Genomic DNA, 23,052 nt, shown 5'->3' on the forward strand with positions numbered 1-23,052 from the left:
ACTGTCGTACTAAACTGATTTAAATTTTATTGGATCTGAGTTTTATAAATAATTGATTGCTGTACTAAATTACGAATTCAGTTACTCGGATAGTTTTTGTTCAAATAAATTTGCATTTTCTGTCCTTGTGATCAATAGATGTATAAATGTTGTACTTCTAACTCAGACTCAATTAATCGATTCCATTCTTTAATGCTAAGGTCACTACTGTAAGTAACACAATTTTCATATTAGTTAACTTTTGATTTTGAAACGCTCAGTTGGTGATGGAATAACAACAAAATGGAGACCAGCTTTGCGAAAGTGCTGTTTTATTGATGCTGTACACTAAACAATAATACTGTACAATAAAATAGTAAACAAGTTCTAATGAATTGTTTCTTCTCAGTCCTTGTGACCAGTTGTTTGCTGGGACGTCATATGATGAGATTCAGTAGGCGTGGCATGGGATGATGAGGTGGTGGTGGTGGTGGTGATAGCATGGTCCGTCATGGCGGCGTCCTAGTCGCTGTCGTCAGAATCGGAGTCTGAATCCGAATCGTCAGAGGCCGCTGCCCGCCTGCAACACAACACGATAATTCATGACGCGATCGTCAGGTCACGTACGTTTGTCAGATATAACACAACGCTACTGTACTGGACCCCACCATCAGTACCGTAATAAACATTTAGTTGAACTATAACAACAGTACGACATATGACTCTGTCATCAGGTCACAAACTCTTGACTAAACTATCGCACCACTGTGGTAATCGATCCTGCTTTTATGCCACAGTCACTTTGCTCACAACACTACCGAAGTTATAACAAGGCATTCGAAACTGCGCACCGAGCGAGGTGGCGCAGTGGTTAGCACACTGGACTCGCATTCGGGAGGACGACGGTTCAATCCCGTCTCCGGCCATCATGATTTAGGTTTTCCGTGATTTCCCTAAATCGCTTCAGGCAAATGCCGGGATGGTTCCTTTGAAAGGGCACGGCCGATTTCCTTCCCCATCCTTCCCTCACCCGAGCTTGCGCTCCGTCTCTAATGACCTCGTTGTCGACGGGACGTTAAACACTAATATCCTCCTCCTCCTCCTCGAAACTGCGTGACAGATGTTTGAGTATCTTAAGAAGTAGAGATATGAGGTGCATGGAGTGCCCGAAACTCATGATCATGCGCTTCAAACATTTTACGGGTACTTCCAGAGATTCAACAAGGCCCAAGTTAAAATTTTCCGAAATCAGAAGCGTGTAATACATTTTGTTCGTGGTGTGATTTGAAGAACTACTTGGAGAAATTCGTTCATATAAATGTATTCATTCCTTGACGTAGTTTGTCATCCAACAACTCATTTCATGGAATCAATGGTTTAAAGAAGACCAATCTTCGGAAATACTTGGCCTATCTTGGTCAGATAGGTATTCATTATTCAGGAACGTACACCTGAAAGAACTTATCAGAAACCGTAAAAAGTTTAGCTACTAATAACGTACAATTATTAAAATGAACTGATACATATATTATCAACCATACCAAGTATGAATGATGCTACGTAACACCTGCTTTCAGCTCAGCGCCAGAGCTGCAACGCGGTATGTTTATATAACCTTGCAAACTGTACTTGTTTCCATGTTGCTCGGCTACAAAGGTCTAGAAATTAGCTTAAGTGAACGTTTGTTGAAGACCATTTCACTATGGGGCTAAGGAACAAGTTGGTACAATGTAATCTAATCTAATTCAATCTAATCCAGTCTAAGATGGACAACAATCACTATGTTTTAACGTCATCTCTAATAACAGATTCAAAACGAAACCGGCCAAGAACATATTTCACTTTTTTTAATGGTCCTGTACCTAACGAACATAGGACCTAGGTTCCACCTCTATTCCCAGATTTGCATGTTACCACAGAGGTTGTTCTCAGATGTTTCTCACTACATTGGCAATGTCGAATAATGCCCATGGAACAGGAAACGTGATCCATTGGCGACGCAAGCCTAGACAGTTTATTTTCGATATTCTCATGCAATTACAAGTAGTTGATAAAGCGCTCTATATGACAGTTTCAGTTGTGTAATAGTAGCATAGCGTATATTTATCTTTCATAGTGCAGTTCTGGCGGTGGTACAATAAGCCTAAACTGGTAATCGTGGAACATTAGTGGTGATCGAGAGCGTGTAAAACTAAAAACGAATTGTTCAATAGTATGATCATTCAATGTACAGACGATAGGACTTATTTCGTGAAATTCACTAAGTTTACCCACTTCAGGAGTAGACTGAGATAGTTGTAGTTCACGTAAAATGTGTCCTTATCCCAACAGAACACTTGGTAAAATACCGACGCACCATGTGTCAAGTCTCCTAAAAGCCTGTTTCACTGGTACAGACTGCGTCACTTCTCTAGCGATTGTTTTCGTGATATACTCTGGTGCCATTAAAACGTATGGAATGATTACTTGGTTAAAACGGTTACGAATCCCTCCTGGAAGGTAACGTTCACATGTACACCGTAACTGTCTTCCATAATACTGTTAGAAATGTTCACAAACAGTTGGAAGAGTGCGATTGACACAACTTAGTCCTTTCAAAACCCTCAGAATCCCCGCACATTAATGCAGTCAAATCTAATCTACTGGACCACATTGTTGTCTCATCCCTTTGTGAATGCCTCATGGTCATTTGAACAACGCTGCACACTTCATGGCGTTAGATGCCCATGCAGAGTTATCACCTTTTGGACCATTCGTTTAGAATCCATTTAGTTCTTGTATTTTTTTTCGTGATGGCTACTCTGTACATCTTTAAGGAATCGTTATAATGCTCCAAAATATGGCAAAAAATGTACAGGACAAACATAAATTTCTATCGACAGTTCAGTAGGAACACAATGTAGCTCTGACGCAATCATATTTAAAAACGCTCAAGCTGTAAACGAAGAAACTATTTAAAAAAACAGCTACACTGGACTCAGAACGATAAACTAATGAAAACGGAATCTGCAATTTCGTTGTTTTTAAGGCAACAGTTCAGAAACTTCCGAACTGCACTAGTTTCACCATCAGTCGTCCAAAATGGGGAGTATTTTACTTAATGAAGAAAATGTTACTTCTGTCATTAATTTCCCTCTGAGCCGCAGCATAATTTTCGAATCAGGCCCACAGATCACAAGACTATGCAGTTTATAAATTTGTTGATGAGACGTTCTTGGATTATCAGGCCAGTAGTAGCGTCGTCTTGCCGCAACGTTTCGACGAGTTTGCTGTCGTTATCTTCAGGCAAAGACTTACGTGAACGGATTTTAAAAGTGGGGAATGAGAAAGTTTGTAAAGTTTCAGCGATTGTTATGAAAACAGTGCAAAAGTCATACTTTACATCTCACAAACAAGTAAGTTTGAATGTAGTAACCAAACACAAAACTTATACGAAAATTAAGTCCAAATGAGTGTAGAATCATCTAACTTGATGCGCTAGCATGCTGCGAAGTTTGAAACACAGATATGGAGGAATGATATTTCTATTGTAATGACACACACACACACACACACACACACACAGGTACACACACAGAATATACTCACTTGTGTTTCTTTTCGGGCTTTTCTGCTCCACGCCTGGAACAAATGAGAAAGTTCGTTTTAGTTTAATGAATCTGAATCGCATTTACTGCTAAGTAAGACTGCTCCACTTATGCAAATATAAGCACTAATTACGTGAAAATCAGATTTTTTTGTGCCTTGTTTTCCTTCTCTCTTTTGTATAGTGGAGTAGAATTGCTAACGAATGAGCACAATTTTACACGAGACCTATGGTACTTTACGGATTTAGGCTGCAAATTAGGAATAGTAATAAACTGTTTTGAAAGGAAATCCCTAAATGCCTTTCTAGGATATATTTTACTAATGGACCAGAAAAAACTCCCTATGACTCGTAGTTGTGTCGTTATTATAACCAGTGCGCAACCTTGGAATACTCGTTAGCGGTATGATTTGACAGTTACACGACCTGCCAGTTACTCACATACTCACATACTGTATCGTTATTACGTGGAAAGACGCAGTCTATATGCTATTAATTTACACGTGTGGGTGCTACTATAATCTTAATGGGGATGTACGACAGTAAGAAAAACTCTAGCTTAAGAACAGCAGTATCTTATTCCATTGCTAGGTACGTAAGTTACAAATTTGCATATCAACATTCGTCCATTGTGCGGAATGACTTGCAAAGGTAATTTTCAATATGTTTTTAAATTTACCCTCACTGTCTTCCTCCGATTTTGTGTTTTATTAAGTAAATTTTTAGTAGCACATTTCTCCACTTTTCATGTGAATCTTTTGTAACGTTAACGATGGGTATTTTCTCCTACAAGTATTGTAATTGGAGATGTTCATATTCATTTTAATTTGTGGTAGATTAATTCGAAAATGAAATCCGTCATAAACAGTGAACCTCATTATTCAAACAGATAAAAGCTCTGAGAGCTGGCGCAGCAAATCCGTGTTTCTTCTGCATCCCGGGTAGTGGCAGAGATTAGTATGCTCACTTTGGGAAATTTAAGCCCCCGTGCTCTCTATTAGTCTGTAAATAGACAGCACCTGACGAGAGACGCAAACCATCTATACAAAGGATGCAAACGGTTCCACATTATTGCGTCAGAGATCTAGCCATCATCTGTGCAACGTGTAATTAATTTACAAGGCGAGGCACGACGTCGGGATTACAGATTAACTTCAAACTTTGCACACCTTTAATATGCCATTAAAACAATATAACGTGTAAGTAGAAAGGGGCGCTACTCTGACAGTTCCGAGAAAATAGCAAGAGCCGTTTTACGCGTCTATTATGTAACATTGTAACTGATGTATCTGTGCGTTAGTGCCAAATGTTATAGAGTTCATGGTGGTCAAGTGGTTAGCGTTCGAGCTTCGTAAGACTTCGAGCTGGGGAGACAGATGTAGGTCCCATTTGACAATTAACCTGCGTAGCAGTGGGACGTTGCTAATGTAGCAAGAACGAATAGTATATCAGGCGACGGTTCGACTCCTACACAAACTTAATTTTTAATTGATATTTTTTCATACTGGTCATGTTTTTTTTTAAATTTATATAATAAAAAAAAACTACGTGTATTTGCATGGAGTTTTAATGAATTTCATATTATTTGACCGCTTACTACTTGTAACTGAATTTAATTACTACACCAAACATATTCATAAATATCGATAAGTAAATGAAGAAATGGATAGAGTTTTCCCGAAGATGCAAGCCTGTCGTGATTTGCTAAATCTCTTATACATGCAGTCTGGTAAAGTACCTGTAACCTGCACAGCGGTGAGAGGTTGATAATGTAGCCAGAACGAATAGTGTAGGTGCAATTTTTTTTTTAATATCACAGAATTTACACTTGTAGAACAAAACTGAAAGTTTGAGTGGGATCCGAACGGTCACCTCGTACTCGTTCATCTTATGAAGCTCAAAAGCTAACGACTTGACTCTAATGTTCGGCACCTACGCACATATACATCAGTTACATAATAGACGGGTAAAACTTCTCTTGCGATTTTCTCGGAATTCCCAGAGTAGTTCACCTTACTGCTTGCACATTATGTTGTTTTAAAGGCCTACTAAAGATGTGCAAGTTTGAAGTAAATAGTGATCCCAACGTCGTCACCTCCCCTTGTTAGACCTGTATCCATTACCTTTATTTAGCATTGATGTTTAAGCAATTGCTGTAGATAATTGAAGATTGGGCTATTACTTTTCGAAATTAAGTGGTAGAAACTTTAGTAAATCTTTTGAAACATGTAAGCAGGAGATCCCGGGTTCGAGTCCCGGTCGGGGCACACATTTTCAGCTGTCCACATTGAGATATATCAGCAACACCTGTCAGCAGCTGAGGTTTTCAGTTAGTCATCATTTATTCCAGGGAAAAGCTGCACGGTCATCAACAGTAACTCTTCTTTCGAGAACAAAGTTACTGTCTTCGTATATATAGTTAAAGGCTACCCAGCCATTGACCTTCGTCTGTGCGAATGCGCACAGGTTGCCCAAACTCTTACGGGAACCGCCAAAGCGTGCGCGAGTAATGAGTAGTTGGGCAATACATATGTAGAATTGTGGACAGTTGGGAATGTGAGTCTCACGGGAAGCGTGCAAGGGATAAGTCCCGGCAGTCGCGCTATTCATCTCTGTCCTCGGTGGCTCAGATGGATAGAGCTTCTGCCATGTAAGCAGGAGATCCCGGGTTCGAATCCCGGTCGCGGTACACGTTTTCAGCTGTCCACATCGAGGTATATCAACAACACCTGTCAGCAGCCGAGGTTTTCAGTTAGTCGTCATTTATTCCAGGGAAAAGCTGCACGGTCATCAACAGTAACTGTTCTTTCGAGAACAAAGTTACTGTCTTCGTATATATATTTTGAAACATTGTTCCTCTGTTGACTTTTTTCTCTAAATATCTGTTATGATATTTGTGTCTTCTGTATACATCGTTGGAACGATCACTCATAATCATGGATGTGGACAGTGGGAGTCCCAAACGTGAAGTTTAAGTAATTCATTACCGATTGCTCCCCAGCCTCCACCCTCTTCACCGTTTACTGTCCCCGGGTAACATACAGCGTGTGGTGAGCGAAGCTTGTCGGACTGGACTCACCTCTTCCTGGCACCAGCTTCGTCACTGTCGTCGAGGTCCCTGGAGTCGGAGAGGTCCTCGGCGCTCTCTGCCGACCTGTGGAGAGATGGACAGCCGTTACACAGCGTTCCACTTCGTGCGTCGCAGCGCTCCTCTTTTCAGTTTTCGTGATACGAAACAAATGTCAAGAACTCCTCTCTCAAATACACTTTTACAAAGGAAGAACTACTACCCTGTAATTCTTCATGCTTTCCCGGGTAGTAGTTGACATCTTGGATTTCGGGAACCCAGCCGGATGTTCGCGTCGTTCTCGGACGATATTTCAACAGCGTGCCTCGCTGTCTTCGTCAGGTGCTACCTGAGACTGGTCCTTGGGTCGATCGAGTCCAGTATTTATGCCTGGGAGGAGCTGGGAGTTCCCTAATCGGTCCGCGCCGAGTGTTCCATCTGTGGTCCGCGGCCGCCAGACTCGGCTTCAACGGACCCCTCCAGTCGCGGATGTTCCGACTGCCGTCGGCGCCCGTTTTGGCCGTCCTTAACGGTTGTGGTTGTCATCTGCTCCCAGGCATAAATACTGGACTCGATCGACCCAAGGACCAGTCTCAGGTAGCACCTGAAGAAGACAGCGAGGCACGTTGTTGAAATATCGTGCGAGAACGACGCGAACATCCGGCTGGATTCCCGAATATCCAAGATGTCAACTACTACCCTAGTTGAAACAGCGCGCCGAAGTCGATTGATGAAGACTGACAATGGTCAGTGCTGTAGAAGTATAGTACATATTCTGGGTTCAGACATAATGAGTATCTCGAATACATTTATATCCCCCGTGGAAAACAGACAAACAGTCATGCGAAACCCAACCCGCATTTCTCTCACATGATATGCTGAAAGCGACGCATCAAGCTAATCAGGTGGCTGCACTAAGTATCGACTACCAAAAAGCATTTGGCTCAGTACCATGGCATCGTCTGTTAAGAAAAAGCACCATCGTGTGAAGAATCAAACAAAATTCGTGGCTGCTTTGAGAGTTCTTCGTATGGAGGACGCATAATGTTATCTTGGATGGGGATTTATCGAAAGAAGTAGAAGATACGGAACTACTTTGACTAGCGCACCACTGCAAAGATGGGTGATAAGGATTTTTTTGGCAGTGACTTTGAAAAACAGCGCTCCAGGGCCGGATGGACAAGAAATTGTGCCAAATGTTTGGACAAAAACAGTCGTCACACCCAACTGCGTGAACGGTATGGGAGGTGATAGTCAACACTGACGTCCCACATAGCTAAAGGCATGCCGCAGAGGAAAGTGTCTGCACCCTTCTATTTAAGTTCCACACTAACAACTCGGCAGACAATACTAATAGTTATCTCAGATTTTTGCAGATGATGCACTCATCTGTAATGGAGTAGAGTAGTAACTGAAAAAAATCTACACAAATTTTCACAGATGCATCTATCTCTGCATGACTAAACATAACTTATAAATATTATATTTTTGACAAAATATATATGTAGGGTGCAACGGATAGAAGTGCAGATATTTTTATATGTGGTACCCAATGTACACCCCTCAGTGAGTTGGTAGTTTTTTCTCTGTGTTGAACAGTCTTCCCACAAACACACTACATAATTTACTACCCGATGTTTTCCATATGGTCGTAGCTGCACCACTAAGTAGACCACACCTGGCAGCATAGACTAACTGTTTTGCGTGGAAGCAGCCACACTTCAGCACCTGACCTGCTGCCCAGGGGTAAATTAGCGTTAAGGGCTTGCTCTGGCCACATGTACTTGGAGGTACTAAGCGACCTAAAAACATACGGCTAGTAATAGCTATAATTATTAGTCCGTAAATCACGTAAGTACTGATGTAGTATTGTTCCATACACTATCCTCAGTCACCAACAGAAATATCTGCACTGATATCCACTATATCCTGTGTAATGTATGTAAAATGAATGTGTGTCTGTCTGTGTGTGTGTGTGTGTGTGTGTGCGTGAGTGATTGCGAGAGAGAGAGAGAGAGAGAGAGAGAAAAGAGCTGTTAACAAAAATTTGTGGTGGAAAAAGGTTTCTGACTGAAAACAGGCCCACAGTAAAGAATAAACTGAACAGCAGCTTAAGATTTCACATAATGTCGTTTCTAAAATTTATAAAATCTATGGAAGACAATGAGCAACAAATTTATAATCGTTCAAATCATCCGACAATGTCCAAAGTGGGGGTGGAATCCACGATCTTCCCTTTCTGAGGCCTTTTTAAAGTAGGAGTAATAAAACTTGTGTACTATTATCTTATCGAGAGAGGTGTTTGAGGAAACCGTCAATTGTCGGAGCTCAGCCGAAATAAGCTGATGCACTGAATTATTTCAGACGCGCAGTTTCAGACAATGGCCCCTATGAACGGGCTGAGCAGAGGACTGTCGACTCGCATGTGCAGCACGCCTACTCACCAACTCCTCTTCCTCCTGTCGTTGTCGTCATCGTCGCCGGGTTTCACGGGAGCCGCCTCCCTGAAAACACAAAAAAGGTCATGTGCTACATTATTAAAGGCCTCGCTCTCCCAACAGTTACGCAGCATTCAGACACTACAGTGAAGTATAGTGGAAATACTGCTTCACTACAGTGGTACGCATAACATGTTCTGTAGTAATTTACACTACTGGCCATTAAAATTGCTACACCAAGAAGAAATGCAGATGATAAACGGGTATTCAAATGGTTCAAATGGCTCTGAGCACTATGGGACTCAACATCTTAGGTCATAAGTCCCCTAGAACTTAGAACTACTTAAACCTAACTAACCTAAGGACATCACACACGCCCATGCCCGAGGCAGGATTCGAACCTGCGACCGTAGGAGTCCCGCGGTTCCGGACTGAAAGCGCCAGAACCGCACGGCCACCGCGGCCGGCCAAACGGGTATTCATTGGACAAATATATTATACTAGAACTGACATGTGATTACATTTCCACGCAATTGGGGGACATGGATCCTGAGAAATCAGTACCCAGAACAACCACCTCAGGCCTTGGTACGCCTGGGCATTGAGTCAAACAGAGCTTGGATGGCGTGTACAGGTACAACTGCCCATGCAGCTTCAATGCGATACCACAGTTCATCAAGACTAGTGACTGGCGTATTGTGACGAGCTAGTTGCTCGGCCACCATTGACAGACGTTTTCAATTGGTGAGAGATCTGGAGAATGTGCTGGCCAGGGCAGCAGTCGAACATTTTCTCTATCCAGAAAGGCGCGTACAGGACCTGCAACATGCGGTCGTGCATTATCCTGCTGAAATGTAGGGTTTCGCAGGGATCGAATGAAGGCTAGAGCCACGGGTCGTAACAAATCTGAAATGTAGCGTCCCCTGTTCAAAGTGCTGTCAATGCGAACAAGAGGTGGCCGAGACGTGTAACCACTGGCGCCCCATACCATCACGCCGGGTGATATGCCAGTATGACGATGACGAACACACGCTTCCAATGTGCGTTCACCACGATGTGGCCAAACACGGATGCGACCATCATGATGCTGTAAACAGAACCTGGATTATTCCGAAAAAATGACGTTTTGCCATTCGTGCACCCAGGTTCGTCGTTGAGTACACCATCGCAGGTGCTCCTGTCTGTGATGCAGCGTCAAGGAAACCGCAGCCATGTCTCCGAGCTGATAGTCCATGCTGCTGCGAACGTCGTCGAACTGTTCGTGCAGATGGTTGTTGTCTTGCAAACGTCCCCATCTGTTGACTCAGGAATCGAGACGTGGCTGCACGATCCGTTACACGTTACAGCCATGCGGATAAGATGCCTGTCATCTCGACTGCTAGTGATACGAGGCCATTGGGATCCAGCACGGCGTTCCGTATTACCCTCCTGAATCCACCGATTCCATATTTTGCTAACAGGCATTGGATCTCGACCAACGCGAGCAGCGATATCGGAAACGATAAACCGCAATCGCGATAGGCTAGAATCCGACCTTTATCAAAGTCGGAAACGTGATGGTACGCATTTCTCCTCCTTACACGAGGCACCACACATTTTACCAGGTAATGTCGGTCAACTGCTGTTTGTGTATGAGAAATCGGTTGGAAACTTTCCTCATGTCAGCACGTTGTAGGTAACGCCACCGGCGCCAACCTTGTGTGAATGCTCTGAAAAGCTAATCATTTGAATATCACAGCATCTTCTTCCTGTCGATTAAATTTCGCGTCTATAGCACGTCATCTTCGTGGTGTAGCAATTTTAATGGCTAGTAGTGTAATAGGAGCAATCTTCGTGGTAAGAACTCCACCACATATACCGGTAGAACATGTCAAAAACCTTTATCAAGATTCGCTTTCCTTCTTCACTGCTGGCCATTGAAATTGCAACATCATAAAAGTGACACGTAACAAATCTCAAATGGGCGTGAAGTGTACTACACGCTTGGATATGCAGATAATTAGCTTTCCAGTGTAGCCGCAGAAACGCTACCTATATTCCGCACGGGAAGACTGCAAGGAGGGTTCATAAATGGTACTGAATGCTGGTTGTCTGTGACCGATACAAGATTACAGAGATGCTTAAGGAACCCAAATGGCGGAAAGGCGAATCTCTTCTTGATGAACGCTATTGAGAAAATTTAGAGAGCCGGAATTTGAACCTGACTGCAGAAGGATCCTAGTGGCGTCAAAGTAAATTTCGTGGAAGGACCACGAGCATAAAACAAGGGAAATTATGGCTCGTACGTAGGCACGTAGACAGCTTTTTTTTCCTCGTTCTCTTTGCGAGTGGAACAGGAAGGGAAATGACTAGTAGTGGTACAACGTACCTTTTGCCACGTACCGTACCATGGCTGCAGCTTAGATTTGCGCCCAGTCATAGAAATTTACTTTCTCTTATATTTCCCATATTTAACTTCTGGCCTCGGTGACTGGGTGTCAGGCTCTGAATTTCAAAGCTCTGGGGTTCGGGTCCCTAGTCCGTTCTACCATTTCCTTTCACCTGTCACTTGTGGCAACGATTTGCTAGTGTGAAAAATGCACAGTTGTGCCAAGATTCGGTGTTCACGCTAAAATGTGGGTCCGACCGTAATTGCTGAGTAAGTTACTTCGAAGTTCGGAGCCGGCCGGTGTGGCCGTGCGGTTCTAGGCGCTTCAGTCTGGAACCGAGCGACCGCTACGGTCGCAGGTTCGAATCCTGCCTCGGGCATGGATGGGTGTGATGTCCTTAGGTTAGTTAAAGTAGTTCTAAGTTCTAGGGGACTGATGATCCCAGATGTTAAGTCTCATAGTGCTCAGAGCCATTTGAACCATTTTTCGAAGTTCTGACCATGTCCAGAAAAGCATTGCGTTGTTCAAAACTAGCCATCGAGTACGCCGAGCGAGTGATCCACAGAAAGCAAGTCCGTCTACTTTGACTCTAAGGACCGCGCCCCACCATGGTGCATGCGGACAAGGGTTTTATGCCCCAAAGATATTTGTTTGTAAGGTGGCAAAGCGGTATACATACACTTCTTGCTACTGGTTGAGGAACGGAAAAAGTGGTCAGATCGACTATTTGAGAGCTAATCAAAGAAACTGTCGGATTAATGGCTTGTCCAGTCTGAAACAGTCATTGCGATTAATTAAACCCTTGGCCAAACGAATACCTACTCTTTCTTCTCTTTCACAACCAAATCCTGAAATAATGAAGTTAATGACAGGATTTTGACGCTTTTATATGCCACAGAATAGTCGCTGTCGTTGCAGTGCTCTACCACAGACAAGCCGGTAAAAAAAAAAGGCTATCTTTGAGATAGGACTTTTTACCTGCGGTACAAAAGCCATGGATTTGAACCTGTGTGTTTAATCTTTCTCAATTTGTAGATATATTTCATGATTTATTGTGAATTTGTTGTGGAAAATTTCCAGTTTCTTCAAAACCTGTAGGTCTATAATTTCTTTCAGGAGACTGTCCTCGTAGCGATACTGCCCTATAAACCCGTACTAAACACGCCAATGGGCGGGAAAGGAAATCGAGAGCGCGAGGCGTTGATGGAGCACCACAGTCAACACATCCAGTTTCGAACGAACCGGATTCCCGCAGCCGTTCTTGTAGTCAAACGAAAACCGTAATTGATGTCATAATTACAACAAGAAGTGACGACGGCACCATCTGAGTTTGTGTGCGTAGCACGAGACAAGCGATTTAAAAGTGATCCTACCATCAAACATAGTTTATGTCGAAACGGTACGTTTCCGGAAATTAGTTGTTCATCGAAACTTTTGCCGAAGTCACATCGACAACCACTAGAAGCCCATAATACGAACAGTGAAACACCTTCGTACAATACAAGGTCGTATGGATCGGCTTGAGGAGTACTCCGCGTCTCGTAGTGTCATTATTAACTTCGCACGCACCGAGACAACCAAAAATGGAAGCGTGGAAGTCGCAAGTGTGGGTTACCGTTAACACATCATCTTGATGAAGGCAACTTGCAGCAGTAGCTGCGACATTGGTCCATATAACCCCGTGGCATCCCCATAATATACATTTAAAAGATTTACTTACTGGCGGAGGCAGTGAGCACCTATGATCAAACTGGCGCAACATATTTTGTATTAAACGAGTATGTTACAGTACAGCTTCAAAATATTTCCCAATAAAAGACAACATCGATGCATTGGTAACCATATATGAAAAGAACAGGAGGAAATATACTCATAAAGATGGTAATTCGCAAAACAGTCAATGATAAGTGATAGTTGATACTGGAATAAAACACTTAATATTATGCGAAACTATAGTAAAAATTCATAAATGCTCCATTCGTGTTTACATCAACGAATATCCTTTAGCCTGTGCTTTCTGCTTTCGTAGGCAATGGGTGGAAAAAATTATACCAATAATGAACGGCACAGACACAATAAGCAATTGGTTTACTTGTTTCTGGATTTCAAATTGAGTTCTAATATTATCTTTACACCATATGTCTATGGCTTCCCCAGACGTCTTCGTCGGATTTCAAGCGCAGAGTTCGTTCACCGAACTTTGAACGATACACCCTGCGAGCCACAAAATCTACACTCGACACCTGAGGGAGACAACTAGGGAAGGTGTAAAAGCTTGGAAAGCATCAATTCCGCCGAGAAATCTTGAAGGAACACACAATAAGCAGTTATTCATTCCCGTTCAGTCTGTGAGCTGGTGCGGAAGAAATTTTAAGATACGATACAGTAAATAGCACCATCCAATACGTGCTTAACAGTGATTTACAGAGAACAGATTAAGAAGCAGATGCAGGGCGACTTTCAACCACTCACCTCTTTCTCCTGTCATCGTCATCATCATCATCATCGTCGCCCGCTGCTCTCCTGCAAAAAAAGTAACAATACTTTAGATTGAGGCTGAGGAGGGAGGTGATGTACTACTTACTCCCTGTCTGACATTACATTTTCTACTATCGAAAAAAGGAAAACATCATCGTATTAACGGCAGACATAAAGATGGACATATCAGTGTGTGACTGTGAGTAGGGTGGGGTGAGGGGTGAGGGGGCTATTGACTCTAAAGAGAACGATCGTTGTCAGATTGCATTCGTTATCGACATATGGGTCCAGCACCTGCGGCGAGAATACCAGATACCTCTGGGTACAGAACACGACTACCTCTACATTGCTTAGCACACAGCCAGCAGCCGCTACACTTCTAACGTGTTAAAGCCGGTGGCTAAGTCATACGTTTGATGTCTCCGAGAAGTTATCTTACAGCAAGATAACGCAAGGTCGCTTATTACCTATGCTGCCTGACTTACCTCGAAACAATGGCTTTTGATTCCTGGTCTAGCCAAGAGGTACTCCCGATCGCTCACTCACTGAAAACATCTTCTGGTATATTTCCGAGAGAACCGAGGGGGGGTGACGAAGTGGTTAGCACATGAATTCACTTGGTTTACATCGTATAATATTGTGCATCTGCACGTTGACTGATACAAGTGTTGCGGAGCTGACTCAGGAGTTCAAGATAACGGTCTGTTTGAGGAACAATATTGAGAAAATTAAGAGAACAGGCATTTAAAGTCATAGAAAATTTCTTTCCCGTAGGTTTCCAATATTAAACTTCTAGCCTCTGTGGCTGGGTGTCAAGCAGTGTATAACTTTTTTTTCCTCGTTATCTTTGCGAGTGGAACAGGAAGGGAAATGACTAGTAGTGGTACAACGTACCTTTTGCCACGTACCGTACTATGGCTGCGGCTTAGATTTGCGCCCAGTCATAGAAATTTACTTTCTCTTATATTTCCGATATTTAACTTCTGGCCTCGGTGACTGGGTGTCAGGCTCTGAATTTCAAAGCTCTGGGGTTCGGGTCCCTAGTTCAAAATGGTTCAAATGGCTCAGAGCACTATGGGACTCAACTGCTGAGGTCATTAGTCCCCTAGAACTTAGAACTAGTTAAACCTAACTAACCTAAGGACATCACAAACATCCATGCCCGAGGCAGGATTCGAACCTGCGACCGTAGCGGTCTTGCGGTTCCAGACTGCAGCGCCTTTAACCGCACGGCCACTTCGGCCGGCTCGGGTCCCTAGTCCGTTCTACCATTTCCTTTCGCCTGTCACTTGTGGCAACGATTTGCTAGTGTGAAAAATGCAGGTGTTCACGCTAAAATGTGGGTCCGACCGTAATTGCTGAGTAAGTTAGTTCGAAATTCGGAGCCGGCCGGTGTGGCCGAGCGGTTCTAGGCGCTTCAGTCTGGAACCGCGCGACCGCTACGGTCGCAGGTTAGAATCCTGCCTCGGGCATGGATGGGTGTGATGTCCTTAGGTTTGTTGAAGTAGTTCTAAGTTCTAGGGAACTGATGATCCCAGATGTTAAGTCTCATAGTGCTCAGAGCCATTTGAACCATTTTTCGAAGTTCTGACCATGTCCAGAAAAGCATTGCGTTGTTCAAAACTAGCCATCGAGTACGCCGAGCGAGTGATCCACAGCAAGCAAGTCCGTCTACTTTGACTCTAAGGACCGCGCCCCGCCATGGTGCATGTGGACAAGGGTTTTATGCCCCAAAGATATTTGTTTGTGAGGTGGCAAAGCGGTATACATACACTTCTTGGTACTGGTTGAGGAACGGAAAAAGTGGTCAGATCGACTATTTGAGAGCTAATCAAAGAAACTGTCGGATTAATGGCTTGTCCAGTCTGAAACAGTCATTGCGATTAATTAAACCCTTGGCCAAACGAATACCTACTCTTTCTTCTCTTTCACAACCAAATCCCGAAATAATGAAGTTAATGACAGAATTTTGACGCTTTTATATGCCACAGAATAGTCGCTGTCGTTGCAGTGCTCTACCACAGACAAGCCGGTAAAAAAAAAAAGGCTATCTTTGAGATAGGACTTTTTACCTGCGGTACAAAAGCCATGGATTTGAACCTGTGTGTTTAATCTTTCTCAATTTGTAGATATATTTCATGTTTTATTGTGAATTTGTTGTGGAAAATTTCCAGTTTCTTCAAAACCTGTAGGTCTATAATTTCTTTCAGGAGACTGTCCTCGTAGCGATACTGCCCTATAAACCCGTACTAAACACGCCAATGGGCGGGAAAGGAAATCGAGAGCGCGAGGCGTTGATGGAGCACCACAGTCAACACATCCAGTTGCGAACGAACCGGATTCCCGCAGCCGTTCTTGTAGTCGAACGAAAACCGTAATTGATGTCATAATTACAACAAGAAGTGACGACGGCACCATCTTAGTTTGTGTGCGTAGCATGAGACAAGCGATTTAAAAGTGATCCTACCATCAAACATAGTTTATGTCGAAACGGTACGTTTCCGGAAATTAGTTGTTCATCGAAACTTTTTCCGAAGTCACATCTACAACCACTAGAAGCCCATAATACGAACAGTGAAACACCTTCGTACAATACAAGGTCGTATGGATCGGCTTGAGGAGTACTCCGCGTCTCGTAGTGTCATTATTAACTTCGCACGCACCGAGACAACCAAAAATGGAAGCGTGGAAGTCGCAAGTGTGGGTTACCGTTAACACATCATCTTGATGAAGGCAACTTTCAGCAGTAGCTGCGACATTGGTCCATATAACCCCGTGGCATCCCCATAATATACATTTAAAAGATTTACTTACTGGCGGAGGCAGTGAGCACCTATGATCAAACTGGCGCAACATATTTTGTATTAAACGAGTATGTTACAGTACAGCTCCAAAATATTTCCCAATAAAAGACAACATCGATGCATTGGTAACCATATATGAAAAGAACAGGAGGAAATATACTCATAAGGATGGTAATTCGCAAAACAGTCAATGATAAGTGATAGTTGATACTGGAATAAAACACTTAATATTATGCGAAACTATAGTAAAAATTCATAAATGCTCCATTCGTGTTTACATCAACGAATATCCTTTAGCCTGTGCTTTCTGCTTTCGTAGGCAATGGGTGGAAAAAATTATACCAATAATGAACGGCACTGACACAATAAGCAATTGGTTTACTTGTTTCTGGATTTCAAATTGAGTTCTAATATTATCTTTACACCATATGTCTATGGCTTCCCCAGACGTCTTCGTCGGATTTCAAGCGCAGAGTTCGTTCACCGAACTTTGAACGATACACGCTGCGAGCCACAAAATCTACACTCGACACCTGAGGGAGACAACTAGGGAAGGTGTAAAAGCTTGGAAAGCATCAATTCCGCCGAGAAATCTTGAAGGAACACACAATAAGCAGTTATTCATTCCCGTTCAGTCTGTGAGCTGGTGCGGAAGAAATTTTAAGATACGATACAGTAAATAGCACCATCCAATACGTGCTTAACAGTGATTTACAGAGAACAGATTAAGAAGCAGATGCAGGGCGACTTTCAACCACTCACCTCTTTCTCCTGTCATCGTCATCATCATCATCATCGTCGCCCGCTGCTCTCCTGCAAGAAAAGTAACAATACTTTAGATTGAGGCTGAGGAGGAAGGAGACGCACTACTTATTCCCTATCTGACATTACATTTTCTGCTACCGAAAAAAAGAAAAAGTGATAATGTTAACGGCAGACGTAAGAATAGACGTATCCATGTGTGGGTGTGAGTGGGGTGGGGTGGGAGGTTGGGGCTATGGGCTCTAAAGAGAACGATCGTTGTCAGGTTGCATTCGTTATCGACATATGGGTCCAGCACCTGCAGTGAGAATACCAGATACCTCTGGGTACAGAACACGACTAACTCTACATTGCTTCGCCCACAGCCAGCAGCCGCTACACTTCTAACTTGTTAATGCCGGTGGCTAAGTCCTACGTTTGATGCCTCTGAGAAGTTATCTTACAGCAAGATAACGCAAGGTCGCTTATTACCTATGCTGCCCTGACTTACCTCGAAACAATGGCTTTTGATTCCTGGTCTAGCCAAGAGGTACTCCCGATCGCTCACTCACTGAAAACATCTTCTGGTATATTTCCGAGAGAACGAAGGGGGGTGAGCAGTGGTTAGCACACTGGATTCGCATGAGAGAGGATGGCGGTTCAAATCCACTTCCGTCCATCCACATTTAGGTTTTCCGTTATTTCCCTAAATCGCTCAAGGAAAATGCCGGTATGGTTTCTTTCAAAGGGCACGACCTATTTCTCCCCATACTTGAAACAACTCAGCTCGTGCTCTGTCTCTAATGATTCTACTGTCAACGGGACGTTAATCCTTGATCTTCCTAGTTTTGTTTCCGAGAGACTGGATCACCACCGCTCTGGAGCTACTGCGTTGATGAAATCTGGCATGGCGTCATGGAACAATATAGATATTAATAATGTATCCTTCCTACAACACTGTATACACTGCAACATTAGCTATTCTTCCTGGTCTTCCAGTTTCAATGTCAAGCAGTGTATGAGGGGGAGAATTCGCACTTGGTTTACATCGTATAATATTGTGCATCTGCACGTTGGCTGATACAAGTGTTGCGGAGCTGACTCAGGAATTCAAGATAACGGTCTGTTCGAGGAACAATATTGAGAAAATTTAGAGAACAGGCATTTAAAGTCATAGAAAATTTATTTCTCGTAGGTTTCCAATATTAAACTTCTAGCCTCTGTGGCTGGGTGTCAGATAATAAATCTGAAGGTCTGGTGTTCGGTTCTAGAGAGGTTTATGGTTTAGGTCACAAAGCAGTGTATATGCGCTCCCTGCAGCTGGCTGAGGAACGGGAAAAGGTTGTCAGATACGCCAGACTGATTCTTTGAGAGCTAATCGACACTGGTGATCAGCATTACGTGTCGAACGTACGAAAAGGACGGTAGGACAAATACTGTCAAAGATTAAGTTTGGATGGTGGAAGGAAAGCTGTGGGGACGCTTCATGAGTAGTGCTTGAGTAGTTCAGTAGGCGCTGGCACTGTAGCTCAGCGTGTTCGGTCACAGGGCTTGCTGGTCTCTGTAACCAAAGAGGTGTGGGAAGGAAGCAACTATGAATTGAACATGTGTCATCTGATCTCCGCCCACACCAAATGTAACGAACAAAAGTGAACGAACTGAAAGGGGGGATAAAAGTCGGTAGAGTACTGGTCGGCAAAGGCAAAAGTCTCGAGTCCGACTAATTGTCCGGCACACCGTTTTAATCTGCCAGTAGTTTCACTCATAAGGATGAGCATTTGCAAAACAATCAAAGATAAGAGATAGTTGATTTGTTTAAAATGCATAATATTAAACGACCCATCGTAAAAATGCTTAAACGCGTCATTCGTGTCGATATCAACGAATATCCTTTAGCGTGTACTTTCGCTTTAGCAGGCAGTGTGTAAATAATATTATACCAATAACAACTCGTACAGACACGATAAGCAGACGGTTAACATGTTTCTGCATTTGAAGTCGAGATCTTATATTTATCTTTAGACGATTTGTCGACGGTTTCCCCAGTTCTCTTCGTCAGACGTCGATAGCAGAGACCGTCCAACCAGACTTTGAACGACACACCTACGGGCCACGAAATCTGCGCTCGACACCTGAGGAAGACAACTAGGAAAGGTGTCGAAGTATCGTTTAAACAGAAAAGTGATACCTCGGCTGTAAAAGCTTGTGAAGCATTAATTTCACGGAGAAATCGTGAAGGAGCACACAATAAACGGATATTCATTCCCGTCCAATCTGTGAGTTGGCAAGGGAGGTATTTTAACACATGACACAATAAATAGCGCTAGCCACTACGTGCTTAACAGTGATTTGCAGATAATAAATTAATGAGATACGGGACGGCTTTCACCCACTCACCTCTTTCTCCTGTCATCGTCATCATCACCATCGTCGACAGCTGCTCTCCTGCAAATAAGCAACACTACTTCAGTCTGAGGCCGAGGAAGAAGCTGATGCACTACTTTTCCCTATCTGAGAGTATACTTTCTGCTACCATAAAAAGAAAAATGAGACTGTTAACGGCAATATTTTCAAGTTAAGTTTTTTTCTGGTCCTATAAGTGCTGAAATTGCGGTATTTAAATGCAATGTTAGCTTGACAGGGCGTCAATAAAGGATGATTTTCCTAAATGAAAAACTGTAGAATGGGATTCATGAGAGCATACAGAGCAAGAAAGTAGATCTGTCCCTAAGGGAGGAACACCCATTTGAAGGTAAGGACAGCGCAGGTTTCAGTGACCGAAAACACTCATGTGAGCACACCGGCAAGTGTGAATGTCCTGTCTGTACAATAGTTTTAGCTTCGCAATCAACAGGGCAGTGAGCTGGGGCTCCATCGTGTAGTACCCACATAACACTTCGCACAACCAAAGGTACTTCTTCCAGAAGTGAAAGCAGGATCATCAACAGGAAGTGCAGATGAATGTCGTCTGTGATGTTTTGTGGAAGAATGACTGCTTCCGCGAGGTGGTCACCGGTAATCCCCGCCTACGCATTGAGAGTGAACCGGTACCGATGTTTCTCTACCATCACGGAGGCTTTCCGTAGCTCAACGATGGTTGTTAATTATAGCGCCCCGTTTAAACCTGTTCTGTCACAAGGAGGGTACATGACAGATATCCCAGCGCTGTGGTGGCATGTGCGACGTTGTTAAGTGATACGGATATTGTTCGTGGAGAATGTTCCACAAGTTCATCTGACGTACCCCGTGTTTGCGAGTCACTTGTCTGGTGCTGATTAAGGGGTTATTGTCAAAGATCTTTTCTTTCCACCTTTACGATGGGTTTACCTTCCTTGGAAATAGTTTCCGGCCACGGGTCCATTTAAAGTTTTTTGCTGCTTATCCTCGAAGGCACAGTTTCCTGCAATTGGACCGCATTTAGAAAAAGCAGTCTATATAAGCTGACTTCTGTCGGAGGTGCTGAATAAGTGATCTGTTGATTCATAACATTCTACAGACCGATTGATAGGATTTACCACCAAAGTTGTTTCTGTGCTGCAGAAGATGATAATAGACCGAGACGAATACATAATAGAAAGTTGTGAATGGCATTAAAGAACATGCAGAAGCAACATGGGTGTTTATAGCTAAACAAATGTACAGGTTTTTATCCAGCAGTGGGTTGTGGAAGTCAAAAGACTGCTGCCCGTCCTACTGTTGCTGCTGTTCTTGCTGTCGATAATCTCTATGATGATGACTTTTCCATTTTGAACTTTTCTTTAACGAAGTGTCATTTGTATACGTCTGAGTGGAATGTCCGTTAATGAAATACGTAAATACGGGATGTATTGATCAGTAGCCAAGTACCAGATGCACTTGAACGTAATGTTCGTTAATGGAATACGCAACTACCGGATGTATTAACCAGTAGCGAAATACTAGTTGCTCTCTGCTGATAATCGTCGCACGGTCTGAGTGTACAGTACAGTCTCTAGACTCATAACATAGTGCAGTATTCTTTCTGTGCTGCTTTCACTTCCCCAGTGTGGCGCCATCAGATAACCTACAGAAAGCTACGAGACTGTGAAAGATCTTACCTCGTCTTCTTGTCCTCGTCGCTTTCTTTCGACTCGTCGCTTTCCTGTGTCTTGCCCGCGGTCCTGAAAGAAACATTTACTTCATTTAGACCACAAACGCCTGAAAGTATGCACATTTATTCCGTATTACAACAGAAACCTTTTTCAGCGCGTTGCGTAGAAAAAGGCATCAATGGATTTGTATGGCACACTCTGCGATCTGCAATTCAGTTGTATTTTCAGGAATGTTAGTATTTGCGAGATGTTTGCAGTTTCTGCTGCAGTAGAGCTTACGTCAGCACTTAGCTTATGCTGGTATACCGTAACTGAAAAATGTGAACATAATTTCCAGAAGCTTACAGATTAAACTTCACCGATGAGCATTCGGAGAAGGTTCCCTTCGGTGCCGAGAAAAACAGGTCACATATGAAGTTTCCTCGCCAGAAGAATAGCTCACACTTCAAATGAGCAGGGTGCATGCAAGTGATGCAAATTGCGCTATTGCAGATACGTACATTACAACTTATACACGCAAGGTAACAGAATAGCAATACGTTTCTTATATGACAATGTTTCTCAGTGTATAAAATAAGTGAGAAATACGTTTTCAGCTACAGCGTTTACCGCTCACGTTATTATAGTGATTCGCAATTAGAATGATATTTGTGAGACGCAAAAGTGTGCAGAAGTGGAAAGAAGAGCATAGAAAAACAGGATACTTTCACGAAAGTCAAGAGTAATGACAGAGTCTGCGTCAACGAGAGCTGCAATGAGATGTTTGATATCCTGGGAAAAACGTAGACAGTTAGTTACATGCATGTTCCACGGATCATAGCTGTGACGGGAAGAGAATTTTCGGGTCTTGCTCTGAGCTGGCAAAGTCTGCAACTCGCTCGCGATCTCTCCTAGAGTGAAGACAGGTCTAGTGAGTCTTTTTATAGATGTACCAAGACACGAAATTATACTTGATCATTTTAGCGCAAGGGCTTTTAGTTTCACGTGAGGAAGAATGGAAGATAATGCCGTTTCGGGCTCACTCAGCGGCGGTATCTTTAGAAACAGAAAGCAGACTAGTATTAGGTATGCACAGAGAAAGAAATCGACCGCGTCCTTCTTTAGGGAACTATCTCAGCATTTGTCTCAAGCGACTTAGGGCAAGCACGGGAAATCTAAACCTGACTTTTCGGACAGAGACATGAACCGCCATCCTCTCAAATGCAAGTGTCTTTCAACTGACGTCAATACGTTCCGTTGTTCTACGAAGGCGGATTGTGACTGTAGAGGTCCAGTAGGTACTGAATTAGGTCAAGCTCTGTCATTGCTCGTTGACAGTTTGTGTCAGATCATGGAGCTAACAACTTATAGTAAAAAATAATAAGTGCTACTCGACGAAACGGACATGATCAAGCTTATTAAAGTGAATACTGAACATGACTATACCACAGCCTTTTTGCCGCTAATAACAATAGCCCACTTATTGTTACAATTTTATTTATTCACACGTTTCGAGCGTAGCCCTTCATCAGAACAGATAA

General features: G+C 43.1%; 1 long non-coding RNA gene across 2 annotated transcripts; it reads right to left on the reverse strand.

Moving 5' to 3' along the window:
- Positions 1-294: 294 nt before the first annotated feature.
- Positions 295-17,536, reverse strand: LOC124613211. 2 transcript variants are annotated; one of them, XR_006979622.1, is made up of 5 exons: positions 17,484-17,536; positions 9,077-9,136; positions 6,645-6,719; positions 3,568-3,600; positions 295-559 (listed from the first exon to the last, which is right to left on the reverse strand). It is a non-coding gene; the product is annotated as an uncharacterized LOC124613211 (long non-coding RNA). The 2 variants fall into 2 exon arrangements; XR_006979623.1 differs by lacking the exon at positions 17,484-17,536 and adding an exon at positions 13,912-13,938.
- Positions 17,537-23,052: the final 5,516 nt, after the last annotated feature.

The sequence above is a fragment of the Schistocerca americana genome, chromosome 4 (assembly GCF_021461395.2).
Source record: "Schistocerca americana isolate TAMUIC-IGC-003095 chromosome 4, iqSchAmer2.1, whole genome shotgun sequence".
Lineage (NCBI taxonomy): Eukaryota > Metazoa > Arthropoda > Insecta > Orthoptera > Acrididae > Schistocerca > Schistocerca americana.